Consider the following 14766-nt stretch of genomic DNA (forward strand, 5'->3'; position numbering starts at 1 on the left):
GACGTATCCTCCAGTTCCTGGTCATCGAGAAATTGCAGGTTGGCAAAATCCTCCTCTACGGCTGTCAGATCTTCTGCCCATAGCCCAGATCCATCCCCCCGGATCATGCATAGCTCTCCTGTCTCTGGCAATTCTACACTTAGCCCAATTCGGCTCGTTGATAGGATGTACTTGCTTGGATCATAGGCTCCCCCAACAAGACTCTGTCCAGTCCCAGATTCAACAATCTCATTTTCTCCCAAAATCTGCCCTGCCCTGTCTTCGACAGTCACCACCATCGGTTCTAGTTGGGTTTTAGAGATGTCCACCATGCACAAGAAGTCAGTGCAATTGGGAAGGAGCACCTCCGGCTTGGGTAGGTGGGTGGGCGTAATATAGATGCTAGGATCGTAAGATGCGACCCCAGTCTGGATAAAATTAATTCTCTTGGGAGGGGGAGGTTGGTTATGTGGTGGGAGAGGGTTGGTTGTGACATTGGGTTTATCAGGAGGCGCGATCACCTGTTTGTCAATAAGATCTTGGATCTCATGACGCAATCTGTAACAACGGTCGGTGTCATGACCATGTTGTTGGTGATATGCGCAGTACTTTGACGGGTCATAAGAGGGGGGGAGTGGATTCGGTAATGGCTTTGGCTCCAGGGGTTTTAAATGATTTTTTCTGATCAATATTCCCAGAACTTTGGTCAGAGGCATATATAGTGGGGTAAAGGTTCTTTGGCCTCGCGGTTGGAATCTGTTGGCTTGTGTGTTGCTTCCGGACGCGCCGGAGAAGGGTGTGGCAGTCATGGGCCTTGGAGGGGGAGGGGGAGTGGTGGTGACCATACTAACTTCCGAGGCTCTCGTATTTACAATGCCACTCGGGCCTGCATTGTTGTTATGGTTGAACGTCCTCCTCGGTTGTTCTCTGTCGTGGTCAAACAGACCTTGTTTCATTGCGTCTTCGATTTGCACCCCCATCTCATGTAAATCTGCGAAAGTAGGGAAGGGGACTACAATCATTCTTTGCATCAGCTTTGGGTGGAGATTGCGCACAATCATCCGGATTTGATCTTTGTCAGTGGGCCTTAAGGTCATCATTGACACCTTCGCCCTCCATCGGATCACAAAGTCCGAGAAAGTTTCCTTGGGCTCTTGCCTTGTCGTTTCAAGATCACGAGTTTTGATCTCGATCTGAGTGTTGTATGAATATTGCGCGACAAAGGCCTCAGCCATCTCATCCCAATTCTTCTTCACTTCATCTTGTAACTTTGCGTACCAATGGGAGGCCACACCCGACAGGGTTCGGCCGAATAGTGAGAGCTTCTGTGGTCGTGTTAGGCCCATTGGCCGCAAGACGTCTGCGAACAGTCGGATATGGACCATGGGGTCGCCGGACCCATCAAAGCGGACGATTTGTGGCATTTTGAACCTATCGGGGAGTGTTACGGCCTCCTCGGTATATCCATCTTCGATATCCGGCATAGCCTTGACCCCTTGGGATTTCTTGAAGAGCTTCTCCAATTTGCTCAATGTCAGAGCTGTATGATCAACCTCGACCTCGAAGGGAGAGTCCGGGTGATTGGATGTATGGACCTTGGACAGTTGTGGTGGAAGCGGGGGCGGAGCTGGCCCCGTTGGAAGATTCGTGTCCTCTTGTAAATTTTGGACATGCGGCAGGGTATTCTGGGCATTTGGTGGGGCGTTCTGAACAGTAGGTGCCTGCTCAGGTAACGGAGCCCCTGCCGGAGAAGGAATTTGATGTGAAGCAGATGCCGCATTCTGCTGTTACAGTCTGGTGGTTAGTTCGGCCTGTTGGGCCATGATCGCGGCCTGCTGTTTGGAGAACTCCGTTTGACGGGTGGCATCATCATGCATCTGTGTCATGCTCTCCTGCATCTGGCGCATTAGAGCTTCCTTCCCTGATGTATTTTGTTGATCCATCTGTCTAACTGGTATGTCTATTTCTACAGCAGTAATTGAGACCTCAGTCCTATAGTCCTCTGATGAAGTAACCCACTGCTCTGACAACCTCTGTTCTGACACACTGCGCCTTTTCGGCTTCCTTCTGGTAACAGGGGGTAGAGAATGGAACACCGGCTGTCCGTCGATTAGATCCCCAGATCGATGGAGTCGACGACCTCGTGTCCAAAGTGCTTGGGGAATGCCTGCCGGGTTGGAAGCAATTGTGCTAGAACTGACCTAGCAAAAGATAAATAAAGCGAAAAGGAAATAAATAAACAGATAAACGGACAACATAACAGCTTAAAATAAAATGCATGACACACAGTTGGGCATAATCAACACACAGTCAATAAGCTGAATAACACACTGTCCTCAAACACTGATTATTATCCCTGTATCACTGTCCCCTAAAACAGAATCTGATATCCGCAGATAACTAATTCTCAAATACTGGCTGATGCCCGCAGGCCTGATACCCAAACTCATGTACTGAACTGATGCCCGCAGGCCTGATACTGACAATACTGAACTGATGCCCGCAGGCCTTAATACTGACGATCTTGAATTGATGCCCGCAGGCCTGATACTGACAATACTGAACTGATGCCCGCAGGCCTGATGCCCAAGCTCATATACTGATACATGCATTCCTGTAGAGACGCACTCTAAAGCACATAACAGATAAGTGAGAGCCAAAACACCCCTATATTGGGGTAGGGTTTCCCTGTCCTATTTTGTCAGGAACTAGGGTTTCATTACGCACACAACGGTTTCAAACAACCTATAAACGGGTAAGCAACCTGTCCTAGTTTGGAATGGTCACTATAGATCCGAATATGCACTAGGTTGAATGGTCAAAGAGGGTGCCCCGGTAAAACCGGGGTTTGTGTTCCCATACTGGCAGAGCCCACAACCGGTCAGCCTTATGGTCATGCCTTGACAAGACAAGCCTCCGGCAAACCGTTCAGGAATAGCAGATGGCAAACACGGTGTCCTAGGCGCACCAATGCAAATGCAATGCAAAGAATCACACAAGTGTAGTAAAAAAAACAGATATCATGAGTTCGAGTCAAGCTCTCTAAATCCCCAGCAGAGTCGCCAGAAACTGTAGACAGGCCCGCGGGGGACCTCGCTACAGCTCGGACTCGACTTTTTGTTAGTCACGGTTCTAAGTCTGAACCAAAGAGTCCAAATCCGGCAAATCGTTTTGAGAAAAACAGATTTTTGAAAGAAGTGCCAAACATGGACTGCTTTGCCAGATACAGAGTCGCCACCTAAATATTTTATTTCGGGAAATTTAGGAAACCCTGACTCGGTGCCAAAAGAAAACGTGTCCGTCATCACCAAAGTTGCCTCGGCTCGGGAACTTGGGTACGATTGGGGAAGGTCACTTCGTGAGCACCCCCGCTCGCCCGGTCATAGATCGGCCTCTACTAACCATGATATCTATTTTTTGAAAACATTGTATGTTCTTATTCCGGTTATTAGCCTAGGTTACTATGTGATGCGCACAGCATACAAGTATAGACTGAGTCGCCCGAATTGGAACAAAACATTTCATGTTCGCTTTTGAAAATGGTTTGCTACCCGCAGGTAGGCTTTAAAACATTTGATGATTTATTCCAATTTAAGTAACCCAACCTTCACCCACAGGCATTCAGGCAGTTATATCAGGTAAGCACATAGCCTCATGGTAAGCATGCTATTCATGGCAGTCACTCACACGCATGCAAGGATGCTAAAACATAAAGCTTACCGAGTACTCCAAGCCAAAACAGAAACTTCATTAGAAATCATGCATGATCCTAAGTATATAGAAATGCCTAATGCAACATATGCAAAATGCAATTATAGCAGGCTCGGCTATTCTAAGATGGCATATGAAATGTTACAACTATCATGTATTCAACTTTGAAATTGAAAGTACAATGCAGTTAGTATGATGCGCCGAGCCCAGTGCATGCAATACAGATGAATGAATGCAAACATTCTGTCATACTGTATGCTAATTTAAATATGCCCTAATCTAACCATCATAAGCGGATAAATAAAAGGGAGAAAGACGTGGGGTTGGAAGACATACATCACACTCACGCACACTTATTACAGTTGCGCCCTCGCGCAGAGGGTCCGAATAAATAATACAGTCCAAATATTACAGTCCCGAATAAAAGAATATTACAGTCTAAAATATTACAAAATCCTAATTAATTAATGAATTAACTAAGAAAGCGGTAAAACTGGCATGCAAGCCAGGGACTGCCTTGCTTCTGATGGATGATGCATGTCCGGGTTGTCTTGCGCGGAAATCCACCGGAATGCCCCAATTAGCCTCTGTTTACACCTGTTCTTGAAATGCGTGCCAAGCCCCGAAAAGTTGCTGATTCTTCGTTTTGCTGCAACAGAGAGCAGGAAAGGGGCATAGCAATGTATTTGCACAGATATATGCATGTCTCGAACCTCGTGCCACCAATCACGCATACCGAGGCATGATGGCCGAGGAGTCGAAATGCACAACTCAATATAGGATGAATGCACATGAAACTACAGCTAAAACCTAACTCCATCATGGATAATCCGGAGTGTCGGTGACTAGGGAATTGAGACACATTCCGTCACTCGGAGTACGAAATGTACCTCGTTTCCCGTGCCCGGGCTAACTCCTATTCCGAACACGATGCAATATGCATGATATGCATGAATGCAACTAAGATACAGCCTAGCATGCACAATGTTATGAAAATGAGATGCCTCGAAATGCGTGCACACGGGCACGCAAACCGAGAAAATGACAGAACGCAATCTAAGATACAACCTAGTATGCACAATGCTATGAAAATGAGACGCCTTGAAATGCGTGCACACGGGAACGCAAACCGAGGCGATGGCATACGCAATGCAATGAAGATGAGATGCTTCGAAATGCGTGCACACAGGCACGCAAACCGAGGCAATGGCAAAATGCTATGAAAATGAGATGAAAACATAATATGGGCTTATACCAACATGAGTGAGCCTCAGCCACACTCACATAGGATGTCGGCGGATAAAAATGGGGTGCCTCGAAATGGGTGCACACGGGCATGCAAACCGAGGCGGTGGCAAAATGCGATGTAATGACATGAAAACATGATATGGGCTTATACCAACATGAGTGAGCCTCAGCCACACTCACATAGGATGCCGGCGGATAAAAATGGGGTGCCTCGAAATACGTGCACACGGGCACACAAACCGAGGCAGTGGCAAAATGCGATGTAATGACATGAAAACATGATATGGGCTTATACCAACATGAGTGAGCCTCAGCCACACTCACATAGGATGCCGGCGGATAAAAATGGGGTGCCTCAAAATGCGTGCACACGGGCACGCAAATCGAGGCGGTGGCAAAATGCGATGCAAATGACATGAAAACATGATATGGGCTTATACCAACATGAGTGAGCCTCAGCCACACTCACATAGGATGCCGGCGGATAAAAATGGGGTGCCTCGAAATGCGTGCACACGGGCATGCAAACCGAGGCGGTGGCAAAATGCGATGCAAATGACATGAAAACATGATATGGGCTTATGCCAACATGAGTGAGCCTCAGCCACACTCACATAGGATGCCGGCGGATAAAAATGGGGTGCCTCGAAATGCGTGCACACGGTCACGCAAATTGAGGCGGTGGCAAAATGCGATGTAATGACATGAAAACATTATATGGGCTTATACCAACATGAGTGAGCCTCAGCCACACTCACATAGGATGCCGGCGGATAAAAATGGGGTGCCTCGAAATGCGTGCACACGGGCACGCAAACCGAGGCGGTGGCAAAATGCGATGCAAATGACATGAAATGGATAGCAATCATTCTAATGGAATTTCAGCACTAAAATATGGGGGAAAACAGTCCCGAAATGAGGCGAAATGACATGAAATGCATGGAATTATCCCGAAATGCGAATTTAGGCACCCGAAATGGCCTATAGCCATGCCAAACATGCACAATATGGACATGCAATGCAAAGACAGAAGCTAGATAGTCCCAAAAAAAGGCACTTTCACAGTTATAAACATGGCCAAACAGCAAGCATAGGTATGGCAAAAATGGCATGCAAGAATAGGGGCCAAAAGAGGGGTAATGAAGCAATTGATATAAGCAAAACCCAAACTGAAAAATTTCCTTCTACAACACTGAAGAGGGACCAAAAATATGATTATTTACAGTATATGGAAGCCCCAAAATCAGTATACAAACATGCTAAAAATGCAATGCAAAATGAGGCTCAAAAGTGGCTATAACATGAGGTATACAAAATAATCACCAAACAGCCAAAGACCCTTAATAAAACATGTAGAATGGACCAAGATAAGCACTTTTCCAGAACTGTAAAATGGCCAAAAACAAAAGCATGATAGGCTAACTAAACATGCAAGAATGGGGAATAAAAGAGGGATATAACATGAAGTGACCTATGGAGGTCCCAAACCATGAAAGGACCTAAATGAAACATGAATAATGGACCAAAATAAGTACCTTTTCAGAACTGTAAAATGGCCAAAAACAAAAGCATGATAGGCTGCCATTGCATGCAAGAATGGGGAAGAAAAGAGCAGTATAAAGGTAGGTACAACATGGAAGTCCCAAATGGTGTTGAGCCCTTCTTCAATGTTGAATAGGGTCTCAAAATAAGCCTAATATCAGTTTATAACATGCTCAAAAACAGATTACTCATGGGTCGAAAATAGCATGCAAGATTATGACATATAAGATGATCAATGAAGCAAGTGCATCATGGAGGGCTCAAACAAGGTTGAGCCCTTAATGAAAAGTGAATATGAGCTCAAAAGAGGGCCCTTTTCAGTTAGGGCCGGAGCTTGAAACAAAAAGTATAGGGGGCTTACCAATGGATCAAGAAAAAGGGTCAAAGTGAAGAAATGTTACTCACCCTTGAAGACTAAGACTTTTGTTGCTTCTTGGACCAATTTGCAGCTTCTTTGGCCTTTGAGAAACCTTCCTTGTTGCTGGAAATGAGGTGGTGGTGGTAGAGCTTGGTGGTGTAGAAGAAATGGTGCTTAGGGACTTAGAGATTTTCAAGAAAATGAGAGGGATAAAGATGGAGTTGTGTATGGAGGCTTGAACAACAATTTTTCTAACCCTTGAATGTCATATAGCTTGCTTGTTATAAGGGCCAAAAAAGGGGTGTAAAGGTGGGGGAAAAGGAGACAAACTTTCCCCCACAAAATATCCCCCGGATAAAGATCTTTTCTGGGGGATAAAGCCTCACAGCTGTAAAGGGAACAGTGCAAGGAGCTCGGCCGGCCTATTACTTTTGCTCCATGTGGCCGGCCGGCCACACCCCCTAGCCGGCCGGCTAGGGGTCAAAAGGGTCAAGCAGATTTTCTGGCCGGCCACCAATTGATGGTGTCCTCCTATGTGTGTACAACACAACCCTGTGGTTAAAAGTCCAAGAAAGTGGGTCCAAGGGGTTCAACATTAGCTCGGAAAGAGGGGTTCAAAAGGGTCAGGTAGAATTACTGGCCGGCCACCAACTTTTAGGGTCCTCTCATGTGTGTACATCACAAATATGTGGTTCAAAGTTCGAGAAAAAGGGTCCAAGGGGTTTAACATTAGCCCGGAAGGAGGGGGTCAAAAGGGTCAAGTAACATTACTGGCCGGCCACCACTTTTTAGGGTCCTCCCATGTGTGTACATCACAAATATGTGGTTCAAAGTTCGAGAAAATGGGCCCAAGGTGTTCAACATTAGCCCGGAAGTGCGAAAAACGGGCGTCGGAGGGCGTCGGAGGATGTATAACTGGTTGCTGCAACAATTGCTGGCCTCCCACCCTTCAGTGACCTCTCCGGTGATAAAACAGAGGTACCTGCCAAAAATGAACGAAAACCGTTGCAAAACGAATGTTCGGGGGCCAAAACGCGCAGTTCGAGGTCCCGAAAATGGGCTGTTAAGCACCGAAAGTGGCATTCGGCCACGAAGTGGGTTTCTCAGACCCCAGTGTCCCTCAAAAGGGATAAAATAAGGAGTATGCCAAAAATTAGAACAAACGGAGGTGGTTAGGCGGTCCCGAACCGAGGCACACGGCCAACGGTCCTAAAAAATCGGAAACCGGACTCCGAAATGGGCAAAATGGCCTACGGCCACGAAATGTAGCCTGCGGACATTGAGAGACGGTCTACTGGACCTCTCCCTCCCCTCAGGAAAAGAAACAGAGAAAATCGAGCCTGGTTCGCAAACCGAGGCAAGGCATAGAAGAGGGTTCGGAAGTCCGGAGGCAGGGCTCACGGCCGCAACTCTGAAACTTCTGAACGAGCTCATTATGCAACATCACCAAGCGCTCAATCAGTGACATCTGAGTCTTAAGGTCGGTCAAAAATGGGGTGTCTACAGATGGCTCAGTAAAAGAAAATTGAGAGAGTTTATAATAAGAAAGTTAAGTTGAAAACTTTTGGTGAGGGTGACTTGGTATGGAAAACTATTTTGCCATCGGGAAAAAAAGATCCTAAGTTTGGCAAGTGAACACCAAATTGGGAAGGTCCTTTTAGGGTCCATAAGGTCCTCAAAGGAGGAGCACACCAACTAGAATCCTTAAAAGGACAGGAACATAAAAGAAATATAAATGGAAAGTATTTAAAGAAGTATTATCCAACTATGTGGGAGAGATAAAGGGAATTAACAAAGAAAGCTTTTAAAAGAACAAAAATGTGTTGATTTTCATTAAAATGTCAAAGGATATTTACAAGAGGTTAAAGCTTGTTCAAAATACTTATAAGAGTAAAAGTAAAACTAAAAAAAAACTAAAAAAAAAAAAACATGTATCTAATTTCTTGGAAAGAGTATTGCAAGAGTGCCCCATTTTGATTGGGCATTTGCAAGCATAGCTTGGGCTTAATCAAGTTCTTCCTTGATGCTTTGAATGGAGGATGAGCCACTTCTTTCTTTTGCTAGCATAGTCCTAGCTTCATGCCCAAGTTTTTCTTTTGTTGTTACAGCTCAAGCCTTTTCTGTTTGACCATGGCCAACTCTGCCTCGAGCCTTGATTCTTTAATAGCTAATGCCTTGTCATGATTAGAGAGGTTAGAACAATTTTGACAAGTAAGCATGGGGGAGTTGCAGATGGTTTGGGCAGTAGTTAAGAAATCTTTTTTGGCTTGGATTTCTTTAGTGTAACTCTAGACCATCTCTAGAATAGTTGGCCATCCAGCAATTATTCTGGCCAAGTAATTGAGTTGTCTTGGATTGAAAGGATTGGAATATAGGTTTTTGATGGCAGTCAGGCAGACCAAAGCTTCATTAGGTTGTGTTGAAGCTATTTCTTCCAAGGAAAAGTTAATGAGGTTTAGGAATGAGGCCAAAAGTTGTTGGGTCTCAGAGTTGAATTGATGAAGCCTTTGAGGAAGTGGTGAGATATGCTCAAGGACTTGCTGAAAGACAACAATTTCATTCCATATGCTCAAAGTTGTGTCAGATGAACTTGAAGCCTATCGACAGAGAAGTAAATAAGAATTAGTAAGGGTTAATGTTAACTAAAAAAGAAATGTAAGGGAGAATTATTACTTGTACATCAATAGAAGCTGGGATATGTGTGTGGGTAGGTGGAATTGTTGTGCCCTCAGTTGGTGGTTGTTCAACTGATGAGACTTGGAGTTATTCAGTGTGGGATAAGATAAGAGGTTCATTGGTTGTTGAAAAGAGAGTGGCTTCAATGTCCTTCTCCATTGTTGGAGTTGCTACAACTTTAGGGGCCTTGTCAGGTTCATTTGTGAGGTTGGAGTTAGTGAGAAGAGTTTCTTCACTTGTTGGTTCTGTTTCTGTGATAATAAGTAAGAAGTTAGTATAATAACGTGAGAAAGGTAGCAGTAGAATAACAATTTAAGATATACCTACCATGAGTGACTTGAGTCTTAGGTGGAAAAAGTTTAGTTGATTGGTCCTTGGATGAAGTGTGGGGACTAGAGGGAGATAATTGACCATTTGTAGATAGGTCAAGATCAATTCTCTCGGGTTGCATGGTTGGAGTTGGAGAGCTAGTGGATTCAGATATGGATAGATGAGAGGAAGATATTGATGGAAAGTTGATAGGTTAAGTTTCCCATGGATAGAGAGCCTTGATTAAGAAGGCACCAAGTGTCACATCCCTAAGGTTAATAGGGATGGTTCAGAATGAATAGGTAGAATGAGTGTGAGTTGGTATACTTGGCTCAACCTCAGAGGTATTGGGATGAGTTTGAGAAGTTTCTTTAGGGGATATATTGGGGTTTTCTTCATCATCAATAATGGTTGAGATGAGAACTCTCCTTCTTTTCCTTTGTAAAGGACTTGGAAATAAGTGAAGAGTTGATTTTTGAAAGAAAATGAGATTACTAAAATAAGGAGTTATACCTTGTATGTGTGGTCTACAGGATTTTGGCCAAGTACTTGGCTTAGTGGGATGTCCTATTCACTAAAGGAGGGGTTGAATTTTCTTTAGGCAAGGAGACAGCAGGGGGCTCTTGCATTTCTCTGGTTCTCACCTCTCTTGTGGGAGCTTGAGTGGCCCTTGTCCTCCTTTGTTCATATGTTTGGAGAGCTGCGATGAAGTCTCTCTTAGCCTAGGCACAAGAGGAGGAACATTTGCATTAGTATTTGGATGCATTGGCATTTTGCCTTTTTGTTGATCTTTGAGTAGGGTCTTAGTGGTAGGCACCATAGAAATAGTTTTGGCTGCAAAAAGTTACAAAAAGTTAAGAAGGAAAAGAATCAATGGAGAGGAAATGAGTGAAAATTGTGTTTAGCCCATTGATTTGGATAATAGGTTTGAAAACTGCAGTGGACGATATAGAGCAACCAACAAAAATGCGTCTACAAGAGAGAACATGTTTCGATGTTTCAACTTGGGATTTTATTTGATCAGTTGTTAGAGTGGATGCATCTTTGAAAAGATAATCTAGTCTAGTAGAGGAGAATTGACAATGGTGGAATGGACTAAAAAGGAGAGGGTTTCTGTCGAATGGAAGGTTGAAGAATGTGGTAAGGTATTGGGAGAAGTTAAGGTTGGACTTATTAACAAAAGTCAAGAAATACTCTGCATAAGAGTGATGGTCTAGCATCATGGTGTTTGGTTTTAGGGGTTGTACCTCAGGGAAATAAGCATATAGCCAAGCTTGAAAAGGCCGAAATGGTCCACCATAGTTGGTAGATATCTTTTTGTTGACAAGGGAAAGCAGGCCTTTGTATAAGGTTACAAGTAGGTAAGGGGCTTATGCAATAGTTTGGCCATCTTGTAGGCACAAAGGTAAGGGAAGATACTCCTTGGTGATTTTCTAATCAGGAACACAAAATAAGAATTGACAAAGCCAAACTAAATAAAAAAAAAAACAGCCCTTTCTTGGTCATTAATAGGGAAATTCTTTTTACCCTTATACTTTTTGGTAAATTCAGTATAGCTTATATCAGTGTCGAATGTGAAGGTCACTGATGGAGGTTCTAGCAAGGCATTGATTTCTAATCCTAGGATGAGAAGTCCAGTTAAATGGGCTACATTAAGGATAGTTAGGGATATCATCCCAAAACCCAACAACATGGAGTTACACGATTGGGACCAGAAACAAGTGGCATCAGTAATTAGCCATTTATTCATGTCAAATTCATAGTCGACAATCGAATCACCTCGCTAATGCCTAGATGTTTCCATACTTTTGAGTCATGAGCTTCAATTTGCTTGACCCAACTTTACCAAGTGAAGTCTAGCTGTCTCCATGATCTGAGAGGGTTTTTGTTGCTATCCCAGTTGGTCCAGTTAAGTTTGGGTTGATTGAGGAGTATGTTTTTGTCGTTAGCAAATGATAAATATGGAGATAGATAGTTCATCTAGAAAGTGGGTCAAGAATGTAGGACCTAGTGTGGCTTTGGCGACAGTAGTGGTGCTTGGAAGTAAGGTCACATCCAGTTTCAAGGGATTAGAATTTAGGAATCGAAGGAGTTCTTCATTGGGTTCATCCTCCTTTGTAGTCTTGGATTTCTTGGGAGCCATTTGTTTAGGGTTCTAAGGTTTATGAGTTATAGTATGAAAGGTGTGAAAAAAAGAGAAATGGATTGAAGTAAGTTGACGTTGAAGAGTTGAAGCTTTTATAGCTTTTGTTAGGCCCATCACTTGGGTTTATTTGAAATGAACATGCAGTCATTTGAGCCCAGGGAGAGAAATTTGTTTAAGTTAAAAATCATTTTATTAATTTAACTTAAACAAGGGGGCATTGTTTATACCTATTTTTGTTAAATTCTTGTTGGCAGGTGGTTCAACTAGATGGTGACATGTGGCAAAGTCAAAGTGGGAGTCCTTCGTCAGTTAAAGGGACGTGTGGTATTAGAAGGGCTGATCATGCGCATTTGGTGACCCAAATGGTGGAACAGTTGTCAGGCTAAGTCATGGATTTAGTGGGTAGCTTGTAGAAAGGATCACATGCAGAATGAAGCTTCTTCTCTGTCGCTGGGAAGCCTAAAATGTTGAGGGACATGTGGTAACATAGAGGGAAAGTAGTTCAACAGGAAAATTTAAGGATTTGAAGAAGTTTGAAGGCTTTAGAATGAGGAGGTAGTTGCAAGAGGAGTTGAGGCAGGGGTAGTTACATGTTCAGAGTCATGCGGTCATGGACTAGGAAAAGAAGGATGATGGTATATAAGGTAGAGATTTTGCACGGAGAAAAGATATCGAAAAACAACAACACTTAGTTTGTATCTAGGAGTAGTTTTCTCTCAGTTTAGGAGTAATTTATTCTGTAACTTGTATCTGATAACTTTGTGAACTTTGGTGATTTCATTTTGAAATTACTCTTTGTTTACTTTGTTTTCTCTTGTCGATTGTAATTTGTTCCAAAGAAATCCTTATACTTTCAAAGTAATTTGAATCAAATGCACAGTCTCTTGATTGATCTTGTTCAATTGTTTGTTTAAATTGTTGTTCAAATCATGTCGATTAGGAGTAAGCATAATTTTTACTAATAGCTGTACAGAAAACAAATGTTGTTGAGAAGATGACAATTGCAATGAAAATGCTCACTTGTAGAGTATCGGTAATTTTGTCATGATTATGTGAGGATTAATGAAAGTATTTATAAAGAGTTTTAAAAAGTTGGTTAAGTCAATGGTTGCAATTTTTTCTAACTAATACTTGAGAAGTCAAAACGACCATGAAATTCAAGATTATTAGCAATGGGAAAAAATCATGGGTTTTAAAGAATGGTAGAAAGCATTGATTATATGTATTGGAAGTGGAAAAATTGTCATATTATGAAAATATATGTATTTTAGTTAAAGTTGCAAATGAATTACGTTGAACAGCTCGAACTCAACTTATTTAAAACTTATTTAAAACTTGTTTAAGCTCGGCTTGTTTATTAAATGAATTAGTCCGAGTTGATTTTTAGGCTCGTTTATTAACCAAGCTAAGTTCTAATAGTCCCAAGCTTCGCTAAATAAGGTTTGTGAACATGAAGAAAATAAATTAATATTTACTTTTAATATTATATCAAATAAATTTTAATAATTTATTTGTGTTTGGTGTTTGTGTAAATTTACATATTTGATTCATGAAATTTATTATTAATATAAGTATTCTTGTATATTTTGCTCATATATATAAGTAAATTAATTTAAGTTCAATTTTTTTTCAAGCTTAAGCTCGAGCTCAAGTTTATTAAATATTGGACAAGCCGAACTCGATTATTTAAGCTTGACTTGATCTCGGCTCAAATTTGAGCTCAACTAATTCTTAATAAACAAGTCTAAACACTCAAAAATTTGGCTTGGCTCGGCTCATTTGTAGTTCTAATTGTGGACATATCCATGAACCAACTTGTATTTTAGAGGCTATGGCTTTTTATGGTCTATGGATATAAAATGCCTTTTTTTGAGTTACTCAGATCTTATAACAACATCAATGTACTAGAATAGTCTTCCGTATTCTCTCTCCTTACTAAAGGTCATATTCCTTCAGTCAATTACTCAATCAATGAAAATAACTACACAATAGGATACTATCTTGTTGCTGGGATATATTTATAGGGTTAACATTCATTAAAACAATCTCATCTATACAAGGGAAAAAACAAATATTTTCTACAAAAGTTTAAGAGTCTGCCAGGAAGGATGTAGAGGAAGCATTTGAGGGGCTTGAAGTACGTTTTGTGATTGTGCGAGGACCTACATGCTTTTGAAAACTTGAAATGCTTAAAGATATTATGATAGCATGTATAAAATTGTATAGCATGATTATTGAAGACGAGAGAGATATCAATGGAATTTGCTTTAATTATGATGCGATTGATGTAAGTCCTTTAATAGTATCACATGAGCATTTGGTTGAGCTTTTTGAAATCATTCAAAGTCATCATCACATCAGAGATACCAAACTAACTCCAAACTCCAAGAGGACCTGGTCGAACAGTTGTGGAGAGAATCCTAAGAACTTGTAATAGTTTATTTGTTTTGAAGTTGGTTCTTTGTGGTTTTGGCACTTATATATGTATCTTTTTATAATGTTGTATTAGTTTATGTTCTTTCAATACACAAGTTTGTGTTTTAATTAGGATTTACGAAATTTTCAGCAAATACACATAACATGCATATAAAAGCATATTGAAGAATCCAACATAGAGAAGAAGAAACCAACAGCTGTACAATCTGACGGGAGTTTTATAAATGCATTGAAGAATACATGAAGTTGTTTGTTCATAGATGAGGGGTCAAAATGTATAATCAATGCACTTCTGAAACATAAAAGCTTATGATTTCTATGCAAAGGCCTGGTCGTTTCTGTATATTTAAGGAAATATTAA

This window comes from Camellia sinensis, chromosome 2 (assembly GCF_055761805.1).
Source record: "Camellia sinensis isolate YWXY chromosome 2, ASM5576180v1, whole genome shotgun sequence".
Taxonomy (NCBI): Eukaryota; Viridiplantae; Streptophyta; class Magnoliopsida; order Ericales; family Theaceae; genus Camellia; species Camellia sinensis.